Consider the following 24,227-nt stretch of genomic DNA (forward strand, 5'->3'; position numbering starts at 1 on the left):
CGTTACCATTTGTGTGCAATATATTATAGTTACATTAAAAAAGTGTGAGCATAATGTCTGTTAAAGTTAGGTGGATTGCAAATGTCTGTTGTTCTGAAAGTCGGGTCATGGTTCTATAGTGTTTGGGAAGCACTGCTCTAAGCTGATACCTTTCAATTCAATAGGGTCATTTTGGGTTTGTATTGTGAGTCATTTTCTCTCTTGTTTGTGTCTGGGGCATTTTACACTAAGTGTCTCTGGGTATTACTTAGAAATAGGGTTTTCTCAAGGGTTAGTGGTGTCAATGAAGCATGGATTTGTTGTTAGTATTCTTGACAGAGTTCACAAATGTGCTTACTTTGGTTGCGGGTTGAATGTAGTGGCGAGAGTGAGTTGTAGTTTTTTAAGTGCACTGATGAGGACTTCTTCGAAGGAGTAAAACTATTGCTAACTTGGTTGCATTTGCCATTGCTGGATAGTTGGTTTGCAGTTGATGAACACAAGGAATAGAAAATGGTCTCCCTGAGACTGGCCTGTTTAAAGGCATTCGAGCTGTCCCTTCAAATCACCCTACAACAACTGCTAGCAGGTTTCCATAGGACAGTAGTGAGAAGTAACTCTCACCAGTGTTGCACTGCTATTCACTGACACTATCTGATAGAGTAATGTTGCTGCATTTATAACATTTGTACCTTGTTACTCTCACTGGTAATCTCTGTCTTTGTCAGAGACCTGTTTTGGAGTTATTGCAACTAAACACTTGTTTTCTTCTGAATGCTTAATTTCCAGAAATTACAATGTGTGTATTAGGGTAAAATATATCTCCCTTTTATTTTGGTAATAACTGTGTTTTAGTGTATCAGAAACCAAAACTCAAATCACATTTTGTATGAGGTAGGCCTTATTTTACCAATTTTCTAAACATTTTATTTTTAGATTTCCTAATGTGCTTGCATTCCTTCTTCAGGCAGTTTTGGATGTGAAGAGAGGGTGATGACTATATTTTTGTGTTTCCATGTTAATGCCAGGGTAGAATAGTTCAGGCCACTGGTCGGCTCGTCCAATGCACAGCCAACAGTTTGACATAGGTACTACTACTAGTAAGGTGTGCAGTGAAGAGTATAGAGAGTGTAGGTACCAAGTTAAAATCAACCGCCCATATCTGGAGACTGGCTGTCCAACGTGTGTTGCTTCTTCTGGATATCTTGGATTGATTCTTGATTGATTGGCTTTGATGTCTCGACAAGCTGTTATGGGTGAGTAGAGTATATAGTCTCCAGGCTAGTAGGGAGCGTGCGTATGGATGCCTTGGGAACTAGGATAAGTCTTGACATTCTCCCTATGGGTAGCGCCAGAATGTAAAGGCTCTTCAGTGAGTATCTCCGTGTTGCAAGGACTCGTAAAATTCCTTATTGTAGTTCGGTTGCTGATACAGATTCTTGGATTGTACCAAGGTCATCAGTGGATAGTGTTGGATGATTGAGACTGTTTTGTAGACATCTCTTGATTCAGGAGGTGGTTTGTTGTATATCTCTGAAATGTGGGGGATCTTCATTGTATATCTTTAAATTCTAATGGCCATTCTGTGGGCATGTCTGGGGCATAGGGGAATTCCAGTGGATATATCTGCATGTAGGTCCCTCTTTGCAAGAGCTCTTTGATGGGTATGTTTCATTTACAGTACCCTCTTAAGTCGCTGACCCTGGATTGTAGCGTGCACTTTCATTTGTATGCCTGGAATGTAGAAGTTCTCTGATGGGTGTCTCCGGATTCTATAACGCCTTCAATGGACGCCTCTGAAATGTATGATTTCTTCAATATATACCTCAGGATTTTAGTGGTTAATCAGTGTGTATCTCTGTACTTTTTGAGCTAATAAGTTAGTATATCAAGATTGTATCTTGCTCTTTGCTGGATAGCTCTAGATTCAGGGGAGTTCTTTGATTGCGATTTTCATTAGTTAGGGGTCTCTAATATGTAATGTAAAAAAACAGATCTCTTTTATGGGCATTTTTTAACTGTAGGGAGTTCTTTCATTGGTTTATGTGCAATATTGGGCACTGGTGAGTATTCTCAGTACTCCAGTGTTGGATGAGTATTCTCAGTACTCCAGTGTTGGATGAGTTTTCTCAGTAATCCAGTGTTGAATGAGTATTCTCAGTACTCCAGTGTTGGATGAGTTTTCTCAGTAATCCAGTGTTGAATGAGTGTTTTCAGTACCCCAGTGTTGGATGGGTATTTTCAGGACTCCACTGTTGGATGAGTATTCTCAGTACTCCAGTGTTCGATGAGTATTCTTAGGTCTCCACTGTTGAATGAGTATTCTCAGTACTCCAGTGTTGAATGAGTGTTCTCAGTACTCCACTGTTGGATGAGTATTCTCGGTACCCCACTGTTGAATGAGTATTCTCGGTACTCCAGTGTTGGATGAGTATTCTCAGTACTCCAGTGTTGGATGAGTCTTCTCAGTACCCCTGTGTTGGATGAGTATTCTCAGTACTCCAGTGTTGGATGAGTTTTCTCAGTAATCCAGTGTTGAATGAGTATTCTCAGTACTCCAGTGTTGGATGAGTTTTCTCAGTAATCCAGTGTTGAATGAGTGTTTTCAGTACCCCAGTGTTGGATGAGTATTTTCAGGACTCCACTGTTGGATGAGTATTCTCAGTACTCCAGTGTTCGAGGAGTAGTCTTAGGTCTCCACTGTTGAATGAGTATTCTCAGTACACCAGTGTTGAAGGAGTGTTTTCAGTACTCCAGTGTTGGATGAGTATTCTCAGTACTCCAGTGTTGGATGAGTTTTCTCAGTAATCCAGTGTTGAAAGAGTGTTTTCAGTACCCCAGTGTTGGATGAGTATTTTCAGGACTCCACTGTTGGATGAGTATTCTCAGTACTCCAGTGTTCAATGAGTAGTCTTAGGTCTCCACTGTTGAATGAGTATTCTCAGTACTTCAGTGTTGAATGAGTGTTCTCAGTACTCCACTGTTGGATGAGTATTCTCGGTACCCCACTGTTGAATGAGTATTCTCGGTACTCCAGTGTTGGATGAGTATTCTCAGTACTCCAGTGTTGGATGAGTCTTCTCAGTACCCCAGTGTTGGATGAATATTCTCAGTACCCCAGTGTTGGATGTGTATTATCAGTACCCCAGTGTTGGATGAGTATTCTCAGTACCCCAGTTTTGGATGACTATTGTACCCCAGGGTTGGATGAGTATTCTCAGTACCCCAGTGTTGGATGAGTATTCTCAGTACCCCAGGGTTGGATGAGTATTCTCAGTACCCCAGTGCTGGATGAGTATTCTCAGTACCCCAGGGTTGGATGAGTATTCTCAGTACACCAGTGTTGGATGAGTATTCTCAGTACTCCAGTGTTGGATGGGTATTCTCAGTACCCCAGTGTTGGATGAGTATTCTCAGTACCCCAGTTTTGGATGAGTATTCTCAGTACCCCAGTTTTGGATGAGTATTCTCAGTACCCCAGTTTTGGATGAGTATTCTCAGTACCCCAGTGCTGGATGAGTATTCTCAGTACCCCAGGGTTGGATGAGTATTCTCAGTACACCAGTGTTGGATGAGTATTCTCAGTACTCCAGTGTTGGATGGGTATTCTTAGTACCCCAGTGTTGGATGAGTATTCTCAGTACCCCAGTTTTGGACAAGTATTCTCAGTACCCCAGTGCTGGATGAGTATTCTCAGTACCCCAGGGTTGGATGAGTATTCTCAGTACCCCAGTGTTGGATGTGTATTCTCAGTACTCCAGTGTTGGATGGGTATTCTTAGTACCCCAGTGTTGGATGAGTATTCTCAGTACCCCAGTTTTGGACAAGTATTCTCAGTACCCCAGTTTTGGATGAGTATTCTCAGTACCCCAGTGTTGGATGAGTATTCTCAGTACCCCAGTGTTGGATGAGTATTCTCAGTACTCCAGTGTTGGCTGAGTATTTTCAGTATTGCATCTCTGGATCTTACCACGCTCTTCAAAGCACATGTCTGGATTAAAGAGAACCTTCAATGGGTATCTCTATGCTTTGATGTGTTTTCAAAATTGTAGGTATCCTTGATGGATATTATCTGAATCACAGCACATTTGTCAATAGGTATGTCTTGATTGTAAGGTCTCGAAGATTGACACTGATGGATTATAGTGTATAATTCAATGGGGATCTCTGGACTGGGCAAGCCCGTCCCTGCAATTTAGAGTATGGAGGAGCTAATCGAAGGATAACTCTGGATTAAAGAGGCAGTCTGATAGGCAGCTCTGTACCACAACATACACCTTCATGGACATGCCTGGATTGTAGGATGACTTTTGCAGGCCTATGTTAATTGTAGAACAAAGTAAACTTATCTGTGCACTCCCTTGTTGATCCGAGTAAATGAACAAATAAACAATTAGGGTGCTGATGGGGGATCACCCACTGATCAGGGTGTACTTTCAAATTTCGCGAATGCAGTATCCCAGTTCTGGTGTACTGTCTCTCCTCACACTCTTTGCGGTCCCAATATGGGTTCCTCTCTCAATTAACGATTTTTAATCAATTTATTTGTTGATTACAAAAATTCATAAAAATCAAAATTCACAAAAAATAAAGCTGTTCGTTTAAGCTTTATTGCCTTTCTTTTATTGCTCTAGAAAGTTGCTAAATTGATGTGGTTCCATCCCAGGAAATATTCAATTGTTAATAGTGTGGAACATAAAAATCCTCAATGCATTTTGGATCCCTGGTCCTCCATCAGGAGATCAATTGCAGAACTCTCTTCTATGGATTCAGTGGATTATGGGAGCTCTTCTGTGTTTCTGAATTATGTCAAGCACTTTGATGCTCGTGCCAGGATTTTAGAGGATTGTGAATGGGTACCTCTGTATTCCAATGGGTATCTGGATGCTGAGAACTATTGGACGGATACTGATTGTGGGGCCCTTTGGGGAATAACTTTGGGTGCCAGCACATCCTTCCATGGGTGTTTCCAGATTACAAGGTCTGTTTGATGAGTAACTCTGACTTGTACAAGCTTTTCAATAGATAACTCTGGATTAGAGCACATTCTTTGATGGGTGACTCAATTGTGGCACATCCTTCGACATGCATATTCAACCGTAGAAGTTCTGTGATGAGCCACTGAAGAGCTCTTACAATGTCGGGTTGGAGGGGCTCTTCAATGGGAAACGCTGGATTTTGGCTCACCCTACCCACTCTGGATTAAAGTGTACACTTTGAAGGGCATGTCTGGACTGTGCAGGCTCTTTAGTGGCTATCTTTGGGTATTAGTCTACTCCGCGGAGGGTATTGTTGGATTACAGCACACACCTTGATAAACATATCTTAAGCAAAGGGGCTTTTAAAAGCGTACCTCTTGATTATAGCATGGAATTTGATGGCCATGTCTGAATCTTGTGGCTCTGCAGGGGGTATTTTTGGGCTAGAGCGTGTTCTAGGACAAGTGCCGCCGTACTTCGAAGGTCATATCGGAATCACAGGGATTCTCAGATAGGTGTCACTGGATTGTAGCGAACTCTGCAGTGGGCAACTCTGGAATGTAGTGCACCCTACACAAGGTATCTCTGGGTAAAAGCCTGCTGTTTGATGGGTATCTCTGAATTGTGACGTTCTATGATGAGTGTACTTTGGTGGCATGTCTGAATCCTAGGGGCACTTTCTTGGGTACTTTTAGATAGTAGTGTGCTCTCTAATGAGTATCTCTAGATGCGTGCATGCTCTTCCGTGGATAGCAATGGCCTATAGAGTGCTCTTAGATGAGTAGCTTTAGAGTGTAGTTTGAACCTCTGGGGTGACAGTAGATTGTAGTATGCACTTATATGGTTAACAGTAGATTGTAGTATCATAGTACGCTCTTATATGGGGGGAGTAGATTGTAGTGTCATGGTATGCTCTTATATGGGTAAGAGTAGATTGTAGTATCAAAGTATGCTCTCATATGGGTTGAGTAGATTGTAGTATTATAGTATGCTCTTGTATGGGTTACAGTAGATTGTAGTATGATCTTTGATGGGTATTAGTAGATGGTCGTATCATCTTAGATGGGGAAGAGTAGATTGTAGTATTGTATTGTAGTATGCTCTTGTATGGGTTATAGTAGATTATAGTATAATATTAGATGGGTAAGAGTACATTGTAGTATTGTATTGTAGTATGCTCTTGTATGGGTTATAGTAGATTATAGTATAATATTAGATGGGTAAGAGTACATTGTAGTATTGTATTGTAGTATGCTCTTGTATGGGTTATAGTAGATTATAGTATAATATTAGATGGGTAAAAGTACATTGTAGTATTGCAGTATGCTCTTATACGGGTACAAATAGATTGTACTATGCTCCTATATGGGTAACAGTTGATTGTAGTCTGCTCTCATATTGGTGAGAGTAGATTGTATAAATGTAGTATGCTCCTATATGGGTAACAGTAGACTGCAGATTTCTCTTGCATGGGTTACAGTAGATTGTAGTGTGCTCTTAGATGGGTAGCAGTAGATGGTAGTATGATCTCAGATGAGTAACAGTAGATAGTAGTTTGCTCTTAGATCAGTAACAGTGGATCATACTGTTCTCAAAGATCGGTAACAGTAGATCATGCTGTGCTCTTACAAGGGTAACAGTAGATCATGCTGTGCTCTTACATGGGTAACAGTAGATCATGCTGTGCTCTTACATGGGTAACAGTTGAACGTAGTGTGCTTCAAGACGGGCAACAGTAGATTGCAGGATAATCATAGATGGGCAGAAGTAGATTGTTGTATGCTCCTAGATGGAGAGAAGTAGATGGTAGTATGATCTCATATGATTAACAGTAAATTGTAGTGTGCTCTTACATGATTAACAGTAGAACATAGTGTGCTTCAAGACGGGCAACAGTAGATTGCAGGATGATCTTAGGTGAGTAAGAGTAAATTGTAGTTTGCTCTTAGATGAATAACAGTAGATTGTAGTGTGCTCTTAGAAGGGGAGAAGTAGATGGTACTGTGCTCTTAGATCAGTAACAATAGATCGTAGTTTGCTCTTAGATCATTAACAATAGATCGTAGTTTGCTCTTAGATCAGTAACAATAGATCATAGTTTGCTCTTAGATCGGTAACAATAGATCGTAGTGTGCTCTTAGATCAGTAACAATAGATCATAGTTTGCTCTTAGATCAGTAACAATAGATCGTAGTGTGCTCTTAGATGGGTAACAGTAGATTGTAGTGTGCTCTTAGGTCAGTGACAATAGATCGTAGTTTTCTCTTAGATGAGTAACAATAGATTGTAGTTTGCTCTTAGACCATTAACAATAGATCGTAGTTTGCTCTTAGATCATTAACAATAGATCGTAGTTTGCTCTTAGATGGGTAACAGTAGATCGTAGTGTGCTCTTAGATGGGTAACAGTAGATCGTAGTGTGCTCTTAGATGGGTAACAGTAGATCGTAGTGTGCTATTAGATGGGTAACAGTAGATCGTAGTGTGCTCTTAGATGGGTAACAGTAGATCGTAGTGTGCTATTAGATGGGTAACAGTAGATTGTAGTGTGCTCTTAGGTCAGTAACAATAGATCGTAGTTTTCTCTTAGATGAGTAACAATAGATTGTAGTGTGCTCTTAGATGGGTAACAGTAGATCGTAGTGTGCTCTTAGATGGGTAACAGTAGATCGTAGTGTGCTATTAGATGGGTAACAGTAGATTGTAGTGTGCTCTTAGGTCAGTAACAATAGATCGTAGTTTTCTCTTAGATGAGTAACAATAGATTGTAGTGTGCTCTTAGATGGGTAACAGTAGATTGTAGTGTGCTCTTAGATCATTAACAATAGATCGTAGTTTGCTCTTAGATCATTAACAATAGATCGTAGTTTGCTCTTAGATCATTAACAATAGATCGTAGTTTGCTCTTAGATGGGTAACAGTAGATCGTAGTGTGCTCTTAGATGGGTAACAGTAGATCGTAGTGTGCTCTTAGATGGGTAACAGTAGATCGTAGTGTGCTCTTAGATGGGTAACAGTAGATTGTAGTGTGCTCTTAGATGGGTAACAGTAGATTGTAGTGTGCTCTTAGATGGGTAACAGTAGATTGTAGTGTGCTCTTAGATGGGTAACAGTAGATGGTAGTGTGCTCTTAGATGGGTAACAGTAGATCGTAGTGTGCTCTTAGATGGGTAACAGTAGATCGTAGTTTGATCTTAGATGGGTAACAGTAGATTGTAGTATGATCTTAGATAAGTAACAGTAGATCGTAGTGTGCTCTTAGATGGGTAACAGTAGATCGTAGTGCGCTCTTAGATGGGTAACAGTAGATCGTAGTGTGCTCTTAGATGGGTAACAGTAGATTGTAGTGTGCTCTTAGGTCAGTAACAATAGATCGTAGTTTTCTCTTAGATGAGTAACAACAGATTGTAGTGTGCTCTTAGATGGGTAACAGTAGATTGTAGTGTGCTCTTAGATGGGTAACAGTAGATTGTAGTGTGCTCTTAGATGGGTAACAGTAGATGGTAGTGTGCTCTTAGATGGGTAACAGTAGATTGTAGTGTGCTCTTAGATGGGTAACAGTAGATGGTAGTGTGCTCTTAGATGGGTAACAGTAGATTGTAGTGTGCTCTTAGATGGGTAACAGTAGATTGTAGTGTGCTCTTAGATGGGTAACAGTAGATGGTAGTGTGCTCTTAGATGGGTAACAGTAGATCGTAGTGTGCTCTTAGATGGGTAACAGTAGATTGTAGTGTGCTCTTAGATGGATAACAGTAGATCGTAGTGTGCTCTTAGATGGGTAACAGTAGATGGTAGTGTGCTCTTAGATGGGTAACAGTAGATTGTAGTGTGCTCTTAGATAGGTAACAGTAGATGGTAGTGTGCTCTTAGATGGGTAACAGTGGATTGAAGTGTGCTCTTTGATAGGTAACAGTAGATTGTAGTGTGCTCTTAGATGGGTAACAGTAGATCGTAGTGTGCTCTTAGATGGGTAACAGTAGATCGTAGTGTGCTCTTAGATGGGTAACAGTAGATCGTAGTTTGCTCCTAGATGGGTAACAGTAGATTGTAGTGTGCTCTTAGATAGGTAACAAGAGATGGTAGTGTGCTCTTAGATGGGTAACAGTAGATGGTAGTGTGCTCTTAGATGGGTAACAGTAGATTGTAGTGTGCTCTTAGATGGGTAACAGTAGATCGTAGTGTGCTCTTAGATAGGTAACAGTAGATCGTAGTGTGCTCTTAGATGGGTAACAGTAGATTGTAGTGTGCTCTTAGATGGGTAACAGTAGATGGTAGTGTGCTCTTAGATGGGTAACAGTAGATCGTAGTGTGCTCTTAGATGGGTAACAGTAGATCGTAGTTTGATCTTAGATGGGTAACAGTAGATTGTAGTATGATCTTAGATAAGTAACAGTAGATCGTAGTGTGCTCTTAGATGGGTAACAGTAGATGGTAGTGTGCTCTTAGATGGGTAACGGTAGATCGTAGTGTGCTTTTAGATGGGTAACAGTAGATGGTAGTGTGCTCTTAGATGAGTAACAGTAGATCGTAGTGTGCTCTTAGATGGGTAACGGTAGATCATAGTGTGCTCTTAGATGGGTAACAGTAGATCGTAGTTTGCTCTTAGATGGGTAACAGTAGATTGTAGTGTGCTCTTAGATAGGTAACAGTAGATTGTAGTGCGCTATTAGATGGGTAACAGTAGATCGTAGTTTGCTCTTAGATGGGTAACAGTAGATTGTAGTGTGCTCTTAGATAGGTAACAGTAGATTGTAGTGCGCTCTTAGATGGGTAACAGTAGATTGTAGTGTGCTCTTAGATGGGTAACAGTAGATTGTAGTGTGCTCTTAGATGGGTAACAGTAGATCATAGTGTGCTCTTAGATGGGTAACAGTAGATTGTAGTGTGCTCTTAGATGGGTAACAGTAGATCGTAGTGTGCTCTTAGATAGGTAACAGTAGATCGTAGTGTGCTCTTAGATGGGTAACAGTAGATTGTAGTGTGCTCTTAGATGGGTAACAGTAGATGGTAGTGTGCTCTTAGATGGGTAACAGTAGATCGTAGTGTGCTCTTAGATGGGTAACAGTAGATCGTAGTTTGATCTTAGATGGGTAACAGTAGATTGTAGTATGATCTTAGATAAGTAACAGTAGATCGTAGTGTGCTCTTAGATGGGTAACAGTAGATGGTAGTGTGCTCTTAGATGGGTAACGGTAGATCGTAGTGTGCTTTTAGATGTGTAACAGTAGATGGTAGTGTGCTCTTAGATGAGTAACAGTAGATCGTAGTCTGCTCTTAGATGGGTAACGGTAGATCGTAGTGTGCTTTTAGATGGGTAACAGTAGATGGTAGTGTGCTCTTAGATGGGTAACAGTAGATGGTAGTATGCTCTTAGATGTGTAACGGTAGATCGTAGTGTGCTTTTAGATGGGTAACAGTAGATGGTAGTGTGCTCTTAGATGAGTAACAGTAGATCGTAGTCTGCTCTTAGATGGGTAACGGTAGATTGTAGTGTGCTCTTAGATGGGTAACAGTAGATTGTAGTGTGCTCTTAGATGGGTAACAGTAGATGGTAGTGTGCTCTTAGATGGGTAACAGTAGATCGTAGTGTGCTCTTAGATGGGTAACAGTAGATTGTAGTGTGCTCTTAGATGGATAACAGTAGATCGTAGTGTGCTCTTAGATGGGTAACAGTAGATGGTAGTGTGCTCTTAGATGGGTAACAGTAGATTGTAGTGTGCTCTTAGATAGGTAACAGTAGATGGTAGTGTGCTCTTAGATGGGTAACAGTGGATTGAAGTGTGCTCTTTGATAGGTAACAGTAGATTGTAGTGTGCTTTTAGATGGGTAACAGTAGATGGTAGTGTGCTCTTAGATGGGTAACAGTAGATCGTAGTGTGCTCTTTAATGGGTAGCAATAGACTGAGTGTGCTCTTTGAAGGGTATCTGTGGATTTAGTATTTTCTTTGGTGGATAGTAAAGGGCTATACAGCGTATATCTCTGGATTGTAGTGTGCTCTTAGGTCAGTGACAATAGATCGTAGTTTTCTCTTAGATGAGTAACAATAGATTGTAGTTTGCTCTTAGACCATTAACAATAAATCGTAGTTTGCTCTTAGATCATTAACAATAGATCGTAGTTTGCTCTTAGATGGGTAACAGTAGATCGTAGTGTGCTCTTAGATGGGTAACAGTAGATCGTAGTGTGCTCTTAGATGGGTAACAGTAGATCGTAGTGTGCTCTTAGATGGGTAACAGTAGATTGTAGTGTGCTCTTAGATGGGTAACAGTAGATTGTAGTGTGCTCTTAGATGGGTAACAGTAGATTGTAGTGTGCTCTTAGATGGGTAACAGTAGATGGTAGTGTGCTCTTAGATGGGTAACAGTAGATCGTAGTGTGCTCTTAGATGGGTAACAGTAGATCGTAGTTTGATCTTAGATGGGTAACAGTAGATTGTAGTATGATCTTAGATAAGTAACAGTAGATCGTAGTGTGCTCTTAGATGGGTAACAGTAGATCGTAGTGTGCTCTTAGATGGGTAACAGTAGATCGTAGTGTGCTATTAGATGGGTAACAGTAGATCGTAGTGTGCTCTTAGATGGGTAACAGTAGATCGTAGTGTGCTATTAGATGGGTAACAGTAGATTGTAGTGTGCTCTTAGGTCAGTAACAATAGATCGTAGTTTTCTCTTAGATGAGTAACAATAGATTGTAGTGTGCTCTTAGATGGGTAACAGTAGATCGTAGTGTGCTCTTAGATGGGTAACAGTAGATCGTAGTGTGCTATTAGATGGGTAACAGTAGATTGTAGTGTGCTCTTAGGTCAGTAACAATAGATCGTAGTTTTCTCTTAGATGAGTAACAATAGATTGTAGTGTGCTCTTAGATGGGTAACAGTAGATTGTAGTGTGCTCTTAGATCATTAACAATAGATCGTAGTTTGCTCTTAGATCATTAACAATAGATCGTAGTTTGCTCTTAGATCATTAACAATAGATCGTAGTTTGCTCTTAGATGGGTAACAGTAGATCGTAGTGTGCTCTTAGATGGGTAACAGTAGATCGTAGTGTGCTCTTAGATGGGTAACAGTAGATCGTAGTGTGCTCTTAGATGGGTAACAGTAGATTGTAGTGTGCTCTTAGATGGGTAACAGTAGATTGTAGTGTGCTCTTAGATGGGTAACAGTAGATTGTAGTGTGCTCTTAGATGGGTAACAGTAGATGGTAGTGTGCTCTTAGATGGGTAACAGTAGATCGTAGTGTGCTCTTAGATGGGTAACAGTAGATCGTAGTTTGATCTTAGATGGGTAACAGTAGATTGTAGTATGATCTTAGATAAGTAACAGTAGATCGTAGTGTGCTCTTAGATGGGTAACAGTAGATCGTAGTGCGCTCTTAGATGGGTAACAGTAGATCGTAGTGTGCTCTTAGATGGGTAACAGTAGATTGTAGTGTGCTCTTAGGTCAGTAACAATAGATCGTAGTTTTCTCTTAGATGAGTAACAACAGATTGTAGTGTGCTCTTAGATGGGTAACAGTAGATTGTAGTGTGCTCTTAGATGGGTAACAGTAGATTGTAGTGTGCTCTTAGATGGGTAACAGTAGATGGTAGTGTGCTCTTAGATGGGTAACAGTAGATTGTAGTGTGCTCTTAGATGGGTAACAGTAGATGGTAGTGTGCTCTTAGATGGGTAACAGTAGATTGTAGTGTGCTCTTAGATGGGTAACAGTAGATTGTAGTGTGCTCTTAGATGGGTAACAGTAGATGGTAGTGTGCTCTTAGATGGGTAACAGTAGATCGTAGTGTGCTCTTAGATGGGTAACAGTAGATTGTAGTGTGCTCTTAGATGGATAACAGTAGATCGTAGTGTGCTCTTAGATGGGTAACAGTAGATGGTAGTGTGCTCTTAGATGGGTAACAGTAGATTGTAGTGTGCTCTTAGATAGGTAACAGTAGATGGTAGTGTGCTCTTAGATGGGTAACAGTGGATTGAAGTGTGCTCTTTGATAGGTAACAGTAGATTGTAGTGTGCTCTTAGATGGGTAACAGTAGATCGTAGTGTGCTCTTAGATGGGTAACAGTAGATCGTAGTGTGCTCTTAGATGGGTAACAGTAGATCGTAGTTTGCTCCTAGATGGGTAACAGTAGATTGTAGTGTGCTCTTAGATAGGTAACAAGAGATGGTAGTGTGCTCTTAGATGGGTAACAGTAGATGGTAGTGTGCTCTTAGATGGGTAACAGTAGATTGTAGTGTGCTCTTAGATGGGTAACAGTAGATCGTAGTGTGCTCTTAGATAGGTAACAGTAGATCGTAGTGTGCTCTTAGATGGGTAACAGTAGATTGTAGTGTGCTCTTAGATGGGTAACAGTAGATGGTAGTGTGCTCTTAGATGGGTAACAGTAGATCGTAGTGTGCTCTTAGATGGGTAACAGTAGATCGTAGTTTGATCTTAGATGGGTAACAGTAGATTGTAGTATGATCTTAGATAAGTAACAGTAGATCGTAGTGTGCTCTTAGATGGGTAACAGTAGATGGTAGTGTGCTCTTAGATGGGTAACGGTAGATCGTAGTGTGCTTTTAGATGGGTAACAGTAGATGGTAGTGTGCTCTTAGATGAGTAACAGTAGATCGTAGTGTGCTCTTAGATGGGTAACGGTAGATCATAGTGTGCTCTTAGATGGGTAACAGTAGATCGTAGTTTGCTCTTAGATGGGTAACAGTAGATTGTAGTGTGCTCTTAGATAGGTAACAGTAGATTGTAGTGCGCTATTAGATGGGTAACAGTAGATCGTAGTTTGCTCTTAGATGGGTAACAGTAGATTGTAGTGTGCTCTTAGATAGGTAACAGTAGATTGTAGTGCGCTCTTAGATGGGTAACAGTAGATTGTAGTGTGCTCTTAGATGGGTAACAGTAGATTGTAGTATGCTCTTAGATGGGTAACAGTAGATCATAGTGTGCTCTTAGATGGGTAACAGTAGATTGTAGTGTGCTCTTAGATGGGTAACAGTAGATCGTAGTGTGCTCTTAGATAGGTAACAGTAGATCGTAGTGTGCTCTTAGATGGGTAACAGTAGATTGTAGTGTGCTCTTAGATGGGTAACAGTAGATGGTAGTGTGCTCTTAGATGGGTAACAGTAGATCGTAGTGTGCTCTTAGATGGGTAACAGTAGATCGTAGTTTGATCTTAGATGGGTAACAGTAGATTGTAGTATGATCTTAGATAAGTAACAGTAGATCGTAGTGTGCTCTTAGATGGGTAACAGTAGATGGTAGTGTGCTCTTAGATGGGTAACGGTAGATCGTAGTGTGCTTTTAGATGTGTAACAGTAGATGGTAGTGTGCTCTTAGATGAGTAACAGTAGATCGTAGTCTGCTCTTAGATGGGTAACGGTAGATCGTAGTGTGCTTTTAGATGGGTAACAGTAGATGGTAGTGTGCTCTTAGATGGGTAACAGTAGATGGTAGTATGCTCTTAGATGTGTAACGGTAGATCGTAGTGTGCTTTTAGATGGGTAACAGTAGATGGTAGTGTGCTCTTAGATGAGTAACAGTAGATCGTAGTCTGCTCTTAGATGGGTAACGGTAGATCGTAGTGTGCTTTTAGATGGGTAACAGTAGATGGTAGTGTGCTCTTAGATGGGTAACAGTAGATCGTAGTGTGCTCTTTAATGGGTAGCAATAGACTGAGTGTGCTCTTTGAAGGGTATCTGTGGATTTAGTATTTTCTTTGGTGGATAGTAAAGGGCTATACAGCGTATATCTCTGGATTGTAGCATGTTTGATAAGCAACTCTGGATTGTAGTGCACTTTACTTTTCTATGGCTAACTTTAGATTATAAGGCGGTTTTTGAGAGGCAACTCGACTTTAGAATGGACTTTGATGGTCATGTTTGGATAAAGCGGCTCTTCTATGAGTATATTGAGATAGTAGTGTGCCCTTCTACTGATAACTCTGGATTGTAGTGCACTATTCAGTGGATATTAATAGTCCTTCAGTTGTTATCCCTGGAGTTTAACATACTTTAGGGAAAGGAAGGTTCTCTGCATGGTAAACAAGCATGTAGTCCTACACTGAGTGCCTGGATGTATGTGAAACAGGTATCCTGACTTTTCATTCTAGTCCTCGGCATCATGCTAATCTATGTGTGTCCAGAGACCTAGGCCTGCCCCTGGTATTACAAGGTTCAGGACTAGTCCTGTGACTTGGAGGGTACATCAAGCTTATTCTCATATTAGGCGATGACTACTGTTCTTGTACTGAACATATCCCGTAAAGCAGTGGGGGTGGTGTACTGTGACCAGATTATTTTTCTCTGTGTTGGATGACAGTGTGGTCTACTGATCCCTCTCTTATAAAGTTCCGCTGTTATGTGTATGTTGAGTATGCGTGTAGGTGCAGTATGTTTGTAGCACAAGTATGGTAGTAGTACTCTGTCTTGTATGAGTCTGATTAATGGGGCCAGTCGGATCCATGTAGGATGCCCCTGGTTTAATATGGCACAAGGTGTAGGATGAGTATATATTCCCCCAGTGGAAGTGTATTGCCTGCTTTTCTGTGACTGAAGGTTGGAGACCAAGACTCTGAAATGAGAAGGATGGCTAAGCAATGGACGGGTGATTAGTCTTTCTGGAGCACAAGTTGGAATCAGTAGCCATTGCTCCTCAGCCCACAATCAGTCCAATAACCTTTAACTCTACTCCTAATTGGAGAGGTTCTTGGCCAATGTAAGATCCCTGCCTAAGCATGCCACTGAATTATGGGATTTAATAAACTCTGATTCCCCCCTAACTAGGTTTCCTCACGGAAACCCGGCTTAAACCCTCCTCGACTCCAGCCATTACCCTAGCCCTTCCTGAATATTACCATATACTCAGATTGGACAGGGAGAGTAAAGTGGGTGGCGGCATTGCCATCATATACAAAGAAGCACTGAAAACCGCCATCATTGACTCCGCCGTTGACAATGACATAGAAATCTGTATTTATAAGATTGAACTCCAGCCTCAGGATTATTTGAGGGCGCGCTCATCTACCGGGCCCCCAGCCCTCTCAAAGATTTTACTCTTAAAATGATGGAAAAAATGGACCCTCACACTATCTCTTCCAAACACTTTTTGATGCTAGGGGACTTTAACAGTCACAGTGAAGACAGTGTGCATACTGAAGCTGTTAGCTTTCTTGCCAAAATGGCCTCCCTAGGTTTAGTAAAGATTAATGCAGGCCCTACTCACTCAGCCGGCCACACCCTGGACATCATCCTCACCAACTCTCCCTGCATATGTGCAGAGCCCCCCTGCCCAGTGATCCGGTCAGATCACTCTCTGATCTACTTTCAGATTAGAGGCTTTCAACCAAGCAGCACCCCCACCTACCCCCTCTGTAATTTTAGAAGACAATGGCATAAGATTACACATGATTCCTTTGGGAAAGGCTTCGTACAGCCCTCCTTTGAAGAACTTGTGGATATCGACACTTGACTCAGGTTATTCAATGAGGCCAAAAAATCAGTCACAGATACTTTGGTGCCATCAAAACAGCAGCACGTTAATCCTCAAAGGAATCAATCTACCTGGTACACCTCCGAACTTGGAAGAGAAAAATCGAACTATAAAAAATTGGAAAAAATATGGCAAAAAACTCAAACAGTGAAGGAGAAAACTATTTATAAAATGGCCCACGCACTCTACCACAAGAATATTAAAAAGGCACGGAAAGTCCACATCACCTCTAGGCTAAATCAAGCCGGCGACTCTGTTAAAGAACTTTACAAAGTTCTCAACTCCTTTACTAATCCCACAGCCTGTACCAATCAGACCCCCCCCCCCCCGTACCCCCTCAGGCATTTTGTGATAATTTAGCCAATTACTTTGAAGAAAAAATCAATATATTATACGATCAATTTCCCAGTGATTCTAAACCCTGGATAACTTTGTCCTGTTGTCTACATCTCTAAGAGTGAAGGATGCCTGCCTAGAGAATTTTCCCGCTCTGCAGGTACCTCAAGTAGAAGCGATGTTGAGAACAGTCAAATCTGGCTCACTACTCGACATCATGCCAGCCAATCTGTTTGCCTAACTAGCCCCCTCCATCTGCACTATATGCAATGCCTGTATGAGGGAAGGGATACTTCCACTTGAATGAAAGGCGGCAAAAGTGCTTCCGATCAAAAAAAGGCATGGCTCCTGCCTTAGCCCTACCCTGTTCAATGTGTATGTGCCCCCCCCTTGCTCAGATCATCAGAGAACATGGGTTCACTCCCTACTCCTATGCGGACGATACCCAACTCCTCCTATCTTTCCATAACGATAAAGTCTCAACCAAATCTCTCCTTGCGGAGGGCATGCGAGCAATCTCCTGATGGAGGACAAAAAATAATGAAGCCAAGACAGAGATTCTGCTATTTGGCAGCACTCAAACATAGTAGTCCCCCGAATGGTGGCCCGCACAGTTGGGCCTGGCCCCCACCCCTAGGATTATGGCTAAAAAACTTGGTGTGCGCCTGGACCACTCTCTAACTATGATAGATCAAGTATTGGCCAGCTCAGGTATTTGTTTCCACATGCTGAGTCGTCTCCGTCTGCAGGACCGCGATTCAGGCCTTGGTAATAGGTCGCCTCGATTACTGCAGCGCTCTTCTTGCATCCGCCAACTAATCCCTTCCAAATAGAATGCGGTTGATTCAGAATACAGCAGCTCGCCTGGCCCTTAATATGCCCCCCAGAACCTCACCCCGGCCATTGTTGATGCATCTTCACTGGCTTCCCATCTGCCAGAGAATTAAGTAAAAAATCTGCAGTCTAGTCCACAAAACACTTAATGGCCGAGGCCCAAGCTACCTGGCGGAAAAACTTAAGCTCTATTTTTTTTAGAGTTTTATATTGCGCAAACTATACCCGAGACATCGGGTATCAGAGTGCTTTACATAGCACCAGTTTAATTACAGAAGGACACATTCATTTTTAATAGGCACGGGGAGATTAAGAGATTTGCCCAGAATCACAGGATGTTGAGCGTCATTGCCAAGACTCGAACCCGGTTCCCCAGCTTCGAGTGGCAAAGTAAGCAAGGGACCCACGTCTGGGCATACCCTGCCAACTTAGGGTGAACAAAGCAAACACAAGGAGATGATGGACGGAGTGCTGAAACTTTTCAGACACTCATCCCCCGTCACAAATCTGAGTTGTATCCATCATCATTCTTTAGCTCACTTCGCCACCCCAGTTCATACACAGCTATATGCAAATCAGTCTTGACCCTGTGCCTCATGGGAACAGTCCAGCCCGAACTTTCAAGCCATGTCTTCCCTGGACCGGAAACAAACATCCTGGGACCGGTTTTGGGCTAACAGCCCTCATCAGCCAGGCTAGTTTGAATCAAGTGGCAAAGTGAGCAAGGGACTCATGTCTGGGCATACCCTACCAACTTATTGCGAACAAAGCAAACACAAGGAGATGATGGACGGAGCGCTGAAACTTTTCAGACACTCACATGAGCAAAAAAACGATGGATTTAGGCCCAAATCTCTCTACATGGGTGAATGTATGACCTTGTAGGTCCCGTTCTCGCCATGCCACTAGAGACAAGCTATCCTAGCTGATGTGGGCTGAAAGCCCGAAACCAGTCCTAGGATGCTTGTTTCCAGTCCAGGGAGGACCTGGGCTTGCAGTTCGGGCTGGACTGTTCCCATTGGACGCAGGGTCAAGACTGATTTGCACATGCTTGGGTCCAAACTGGAATGGCATGGTGAGCAAAAAAACTATGGATTTAGGCCCAGATTTCTGTACTGGGGAGAATGTATGACATTGTTCTGCATTATGTCCATCAATTTTCTTTTTGCATTTGCCAACCCGAGCGGGACGGGTATGCCCAGACGTGGGTCCCGTGCTCGATATGCCACTGGAGTCAAGCTATCCTGGCTGATGAGGGCTGAAAGCCTGAAACCGGTCCTAGGATGCTTGTTTCCAGTCCAGGGAGGACCTGGCCTGGCAGTTCGGGCTGGACTGTTCCTATTGGGCACAGGGTCAAGACTGATTTGCATATGGCTGGGTCCAAACTGGAATGGCATGGTGAGCAAGAAAACTATGCATTTAGGCTCAGATCTCTGTACTGGGGTGAATGTACTACATTGTTCTGCATTCTGTCCATCAATTGTTCTTTTTGTATTCCTAATTGACACATTTAATTTACTTCTACGTCTCTAGTATATAGTACTACATATACACAGGGCCTGTAAATGAATGCTACTAGTGGGTGCAGGACTTGTTTCTCCAACCACTAATGTAGCACAATAAAACACGTCTCCAGGCAGCCTGTGTATGCAGTTCTGAGCCGCCATTTTGCCCTGGTAAGATAAACCTTTAGCAGGCTTAAAACATCCTTTTTAATACTTAGAATTCACCCCTAAAGTACGCCCCAGAAGCTCATAGGCTAGGGTGCCTGGTAAGTACAACATGTATAATGCTTTACATGTCCTGGCATTAAATGACACAGACACACACACACACACACACACAGACAGACACACAGACACACACACACACACACACTGTTCCCCCGAAGCAAGGCTAACTCTTCTCTAGGAAACCACTGGTTTGCTTTCTATTAGCTTAATTTCAGTTTAGGAGCAGCTAGAAATTATTTAACCACATGCGCGCGGCGGGTTTTCCCGCTGCGCGTTGAAGTTTTTAAAACCCCGCGGTTCATGACGAGCTCAGCTCGTCATGAGCGCACGACAGGTAAACCTCATGACGAGCTGAGCTCGTCATCAGCGCAGAAGGGGTTAAGGACTCAATTTAACATTCAACTTAATGATTAAGTCAGATTTCATATTGCTATTTAAGAAATGGCACTTTTAGAGAGCCAAAAGTGCATTCCTGTCAGTGTCCAGTGCCACCTGACTGCTGAATGGCTCCTATGTGGTGAGATGTGGATTGCTGCCAGAGTGTGGACAACAAGCTTGAGTGTGGTGAGGTGTTTTCCTTCTTAAGAAAGAATGGCCTGGGGGCCAGGGTTCAATAGGCTGACCTCCTTTTTGAGCTTCATGGACATGAAAAGCTTCCAGTGGCCTCTCTCTCTACAACTGTCCAGCTGAACTGTTAGAACTGAAACTGCCCTGGACCCTGCTGCTGGTGTCTGTTGGAGTGAATCCTGACTCTCATGTGGTGCATCCCAGGTCCTGGACCATTGGCTGGGGTTAGAATGGATTATTCCTGACCAAACTACAAAAGGTGGGACTTAGAACCTTTTGCCAACTTTTCCTCAAAAAAACTGGTGGGAAAACGGGATTGCGGTCATTGCCGTCGACGTCAAATTGCTGGTCAGATTCAATTTGCTGTTTGCCCTACTGAAGGAGATCTGACTTTCAGAAAGTTTCTAGGTCTGATCGTAGAGGGCTATATTGTGACTCATGCTGAGCAGCAACCTGTCGACTTTGAGTCCTTCCTGGGCACAAACTTCGGACTTTGCCCACTCAGAGATTTCCCACCTGCCAAGACGACCGCACCTAGACCCCGCTCTTTAGCAATCCATCATCATTGAGTACGACTCTAGATCAAGCTTGCCCTGCCAGTGAATCTCCAACAACCACAATTTTTCAAGAAAAAATTCGAAGTTAGAAGGTAAACTTTCCACCGAAATTAACCTGGTCAAAGAATTCAACCTGTGCTCTACTTGTTCAGCTTTAACTTTTGAGTTTGACCCAGTCTAGCATTACCAGAAAGCTGTGGTTGGCACTTTCTGGTGCTATATTTAATTTAACATTTACAAATTAATATCTCTGGTTCTACTTATTGGATTTTTTGTATCTTTGATGTCATTTTATTTACTAAAATATTTTCTATTTTTCTAAGTTGGTTTGAGTCTTTTCTTCAATTAAGTTTTTGCTTTAATTCTATTTGAGTACTGCATAAATACTTTACATATTGCCTCTAGGTTAAGGCTGATTGCTTCATCCCAAGCTACCAGCGTGCTGAGCATACATTTATCCAATTACTTTTCTGGTTCACCGTGACAAGGATTGTGATTATTATTTGAGGTGGGTTCTCAACCCTCTCAACTAATACTTCAATTTATTCCAACTAGGAACAGTGAAATAATTGCTAGGTTAACAAAAGGACACAACAGTTGCAAAAGCAGCTAATTGACTATTTGCGATATCACCTATATTTTAATTACGATGCCATCACAATATACCAGGAGCATAGATATCCCCTACTCAGTTACAATCATCATATGTGAAAGGTGGTCATAAAATGCAAAGGCACAACTGTTGTACGCTAGAGCCTTCATCGACATTGTCCATGCCACGCTAGAGCGAAGTACAACCATGTGTTGGCTTTAAACCAAGTCTGCTTTCCTTGTCTCTTCATATTCTCTCTTTCCCTTTCTCTTTCTTCTCAAAAGTTCTCTTTCTCTGTTGTCAACTTTTGTCTTGCCAACTAATCTGCACAACTCTGCCATGACACTTCTCTTGTCCTGATTCTACCCAGATTTTTGACTGAGCTGAGTATCTGAAATGTTTCAGCACTCCATCCATCATCTCCTTGTGTTTGCTCATTCACCCTAGTTGGCAGGGTATGCCCAGAGGTGGTTCCCTTGCTCACTTTGCCACTGGATTTAAGCTAACCTGGCTGATCAGGGGTGTTACCCCGAAAATGGTCTCAGGATGCTTGTTTCTGGTCGTCCAGGGAAGACCTGGCTTGCCAGTTAGGGCTGGACTATTCCCATGAGGAACAGGGTCAAGACTGATTTGCATAGGGCTGGGTCTGAACTGGGGTAGCAAAGTGAGTTACAGAACGACGATGGATCTGTGACTGGTGGTGAGTGTCTGAAAAGTTTCAGAGCCTAGTCCATCATCTCCTTGTGTTTTCTTCTCTTGTCCTGTCCTGTTGTTCTTCTCTCCCTTGCTTGTCTCGAATCGCAACACTCTTACACCTGCCCTCTTTCTTGAAATGTTTCTCTCCTCACCTGTCTGTCTCTCTATCGTGTCATCTTTCTGTCTCTTTTCTGTGCCATGTCTTTGTGTCACATGTCTCCCTCTCTCTATTTACAAGTTGTATCTTTCCCACAGGCCATTGCCTCTTTATTGCCTGTACCTTTCTCCCCTCTCTGCCATCTCTTTTTCACATCTGATTTTTTATTACCACTCTCTCAGGTGTATCTTTTCCACCTGTCCTTCTCTTTGTTAACTCTCTCTGACATGTCTCCTCTGCTCTCTGAGCTATATTCCTGACCTATATCTTCTCCATCTGTCATCTGTTCCTCACTCCTGTCTTACTACTTCTCCTGTCTCTGTCACACCTCTTTGTCTCTCACCTGTTATCCCTCTCCACTTTGCTCTCTCAGTCTTCTCCCTATAAACTGTCTCCTTCTTTTAATCACCCCTTGCTCTCATCTGTCTACTCCTCTTTTTTCTGTATTTCAAATGTATTACCTGTCCCTTTATCCGCTCTCTTGTAATTGTCTTCAGGTGTTGCTCAGTTATCTCTATACAAACTACAGTGTATTTCTCAATTGTGCATCCTTCCCAACTTTCTCAGTTGTCTCTTTGTAGCCTGTCTCTTTAATTCGTCTAATTCTCGCTCAAGTCTCCCCTGTTTCTCAGAGTGGTCTATCACCAGTCTGTCTGTGTTGCCTCTCTTTCGCCCAACTCCCCTCTCCCTAACTCTCTGAATTTCATTTGTCACCTTTGTCGAGTCTCATCTGATGCTCTCTCTGAGCTCTCCTTTTTGCACCTGTCTGCCCTCAGCTGTCTCTTTCTAATCTGTTCCCATATCACCGTTATCTCAAAGGCCCCCTGTCTCTGTCTTACTGGGCTCTTTCTTGGCTGCCTGTCTCCATCACCATTTCCATGTCTCTCCTCACAGTTTCTTGTAAGCCTTTGTATCTTTATTACCCCTCTAACCTGTCTCCCGTCTCTCACACCTATCACTGTCTTTCTCTTGTTCTCTTTCAGATCATTATGCCTTTTTTTGCACACACACCTCTCTATAGCTGCTTCTCTGACGTTATCCTGCAGTGTCCTCTTTCTCTCTCCGTTCTGCTTCCTCTTTTCATCTCTTTCTCTCTCTCTAATCAATCAATCAATCAGGATTTATAAAGCGCAGCTAATCACCGTGAGACTAAGAGTTGTACTGCTTTGGTGGGTTCAGTTGAACAGTCAGGTCTGGAATGCCTTTCAGAAATCTAGGTATGAGGTGGAGGTCAAGAGGTGCAGAGGGATGTCATTCCAGGATGTAGCCATGAATTAGGAGAAGGAACATCCTCCACTGTTGCTTTGGCGGATGCGGGGGGGGGGGTGCAAGGAAGAGGGAGGCGTAATGCAGGTGTCTGGAGGGTTGGTGGAAGTTCAGGCAGGGCTTAATGTAGGGTGGTCCTTTGTTGTACAGGGCCTTTTAGGTGTGGATCAGGATATTGAATGGACGTCTCTTCTATATGGTGAGCCAGAAGACTTTCTTGAGGTGGAGGTGATGTCGGTCTGTTTGAAGGGGTCGAGGACGAGTCTGGCTGCGGCGTTCTGTATGTTTTGCTGTTTCTCCAGGAGGTGAGTGGTGATTCCTGCCTAGAGAGTGTTGCCATAGTCCAGATGGCTGGTGACTAGGGCTTCAGTGATGGTGCCTCTGGTGTTGATGGGGAGCCATTTGAAGTTTTCCAGAGCACGCCAAGAGTGAGGAAGCAGGAAGAGGAGACTGCGTTGATCTGGATTTTCATGGTGAGATTGCTTTCCAGGATAATGCTGAGATTGCGAGCATGGTCTGCCGGTGTGAGTGAGAGTCCCAGTTCAGAGGGCACCAGAAGTGTTTCCACTGGGAGGTGTTCCCGAAGATCAGTACCTCTGTTTTGTCTGTGTTGCGTTTCAGGCAGTTGTCTTTCATCCAGTCGGCAAAGCTCATTATACAGCTGTGTAAGTTGGGTCTTGTGGTGGTGGAGATTTCTGAGAGTGATAGGATGAGCTGGGTGTCATCTGCGTAGGATATGGTGTTAAATCCATGGTCTTTGACAATGTTGGCCTGGGGCGGGGTCATGGGTGATGAACATAGTGGGGCTGAAGCGCGAGCCTTGAAGAATGCCACAGATCATGTCCTTGGGTTTCGAGGTGAACGGTTGTAACTGTACTCTCTGGGTTTTCAGGGTGAGGAAGGAGGGGATCCACTCGAGAGCACCTCCTTGGACTTCGATACGATGTAGTCTTTTAATCAGGATAGGGTGTTGAACACTGCAGAGAGTACGAGGAGATCAGGTCTGTCATTTCTCCCTGGTTGTGGAGGTTCTGATTTCATCAGTGGCAGC

The 24,227-nt window shown here is 42.7% G+C and overlaps 1 long non-coding RNA gene across 3 annotated transcripts in view; it reads right to left on the reverse strand.

Annotated features, from left to right (window-relative positions):
• LOC144754092 (uncharacterized) overlaps positions 1 to 24,227 on the reverse strand; it is a 497,596-nt gene that overhangs the window by 414,057 nt on the left and 59,312 nt on the right. The window contains exon 3 of one of the 3 annotated variants that reach the window (XR_013594657.1): positions 6,652 to 6,743. The exons of the other annotated variants lie outside the window; for them this stretch is intronic. This is a non-coding gene — a long non-coding RNA (uncharacterized LOC144754092). The remainder of the gene's footprint in view (positions 1 to 6,651; positions 6,744 to 24,227) is intronic. 3 annotated transcript variants of the gene reach the window in all.

This window comes from Lissotriton helveticus, chromosome 5_1, assembly GCF_964261635.1.
Source record: "Lissotriton helveticus chromosome 5_1, aLisHel1.1, whole genome shotgun sequence".
NCBI lineage: Eukaryota > Metazoa > Chordata > Amphibia > Caudata > Salamandridae > Lissotriton > Lissotriton helveticus.